This window comes from Chinchilla lanigera, unplaced genomic scaffold (genome assembly GCF_000276665.1).
Source record: "Chinchilla lanigera isolate Chin_1 unplaced genomic scaffold, ChiLan1.0 scaffold00093, whole genome shotgun sequence".
In the NCBI taxonomy this organism is placed as follows: Eukaryota; Metazoa; Chordata; class Mammalia; order Rodentia; family Chinchillidae; genus Chinchilla; species Chinchilla lanigera.
This window is the reverse complement of record NW_004955494.1, coordinates 1,633,895-1,635,823: the sequence shown is the minus strand read 5'-3', so window position 1 is coordinate 1,635,823 and position 1,929 is coordinate 1,633,895. Positions and strand designations below refer to the sequence as shown.

The following is a 1,929-nucleotide window of genomic DNA, read 5'->3' as shown; positions in this document are numbered from 1 at the left end:
CACATTTACTTTAAAGCTCATTTTTTTCACTTCTTATACGGTCAGTTCTCATACATCCCATTTTTCATATATTTAGCAAAACCATTTCATCAATTTTCACCTTCCGTGTTTGTATCTCACAAAAATAACTCGCTTAACATGACTCAGCATAAATACCTATTTTTCAGACGAAAATTTACTCCCAAATTGTTTAAGACTATTTTCCATAAGCATTATCTAGTTTTTCTTTTAGAAATAGGCACTATATATATATATATACCAATTATTTCCTTTCTCAGTCAAACTAAATTATGCTCTATTAAGGATGAGAGAAAATCTTTAAGATATTTCACTTAGACTAACTAATATATAAACACTATTTTATTTGATTAATTACTCTGAAATAGGATGCTTTTAAAGTTTCATTAAAGCCAACACACAAAATTAAATCTGAATTGTACATAGATCTAGGATGAATCAATACTTAACAAAGATTTTTTAAGTACAATGAAGTTTTAAGATAATAAGCAAACATCAAAAATATAAGAAAAATATATATGTAAATCAGAATAGTTCATGGTGTATTGTCCTTTTCTGTTTGTTACTGAAGAAAAATATTGTAAGTGGAAGGGAGATTAGCCATCTCCTGTTCTAACTTTAAATGAAAAGGAAAATTAGTCTTACTTCTTTAGACACTTGCATTTCATAGTTACTTATGCAACATCCAAACATAATCCTAAAATGAACACAGAGACAGCAGTGCCCTAGGACAGGAGTGAAATGCAGAGATTCTCACAAATATGTCTTCTGTGCTTTTCTATCAGTGCATGGAGTACTCAAGTCCACTGCTATCATGTTCCAAAAGCAGTAACATCAACCAAACTGCTAAGGAATAGTTATTACTTTTCTAAATTTCAGTCAGTTGAGAACCTTTGCTTTCATTTGCTGCCATTCATAATTTTTCCTAAATATCACAAAAAAGGCTTGTGTTAATTTCTTAAGCTTGAGATATGACAATGTAGAGTTGTGCCCCAACTGTTTTGCCAGTGTGTATCTCTATATTGTTTTAGAACTCTGGATTCACTAAATTAAAAGTAAATTATAATGTTACCTTACCTCAAAAAGTTCACTATGCTAAGACCCCTCAAGGACCAGCAAATACTGTTCATTTTACCCTAAAAACACAGTTTTCTCTGGTCTCAAACCAATCTGACAGCTACATGCACTGAGAGCCACAAGAACACAGGTGTACACAGCCCTGTTTGTGGAGCAAGGGTCAAAGTGAAGCAACCTGAACAATGAAAAGGAGTAAAACAGATGTACATAAAACAGGGACATCCACTTAAACATTTATTCTGCATAGTTAAGTCACATCATACACACCTTTAACATGTTTAACCTCAACCTGTCAAGAGAGTTAAAAGGCTAAAGTTATCATAACTGCATCCCAACCATAACCTTAGTTTGTTCCACATCACTGGAATTTTATTGGTGAAATTAATATTATGTAATTTCTTATAAGAGTATGAAGTAATAGATAGTCTAAGGAAGACTAGAGTTGAGATATTTTATTCTAGAAAGAATACCAATTCTTGTTATAGCAAAAAGTAGCCCTTAGCTCCATTTTATTTTTCATAGTAAGAATGAATTTGGTCAATGAACAGCAATTTTCTTTATCATTTTCTTTTTAATCCATGAAAAGTCATTTATTCTTTTCCCATCTAATCCTTGGACAGAGAACCTGAGGAAGGCTTCTTTGGACTGAGGTATGTGAGGACACACTGATGGGATGGAGAATGAGAACACAAGGAAAGGCACAATTTTTACCCATAGGGAGGGATGAATTAAGGCTGAGGGAAGTAGGAAGGACCTGTTCTTTTTGAGTAAACAGAGTGTGATTTTCTTTTTTTATTTTTATTTTTATTTTTATTTTTATTTTAAAGATAAAAG

The 1,929-nt window shown here is 32.0% G+C and overlaps 1 protein-coding gene across 1 annotated transcript in view; it reads left to right on the top strand.

Moving 5' to 3' along the window:
* The window catches only part of LOC102004723 (maltase-glucoamylase, intestinal), a gene marked incomplete in the record, with an annotated part of 238,387 nt that overhangs the window by 9,735 nt on the left and 226,723 nt on the right, over positions 1 to 1,929 (top strand).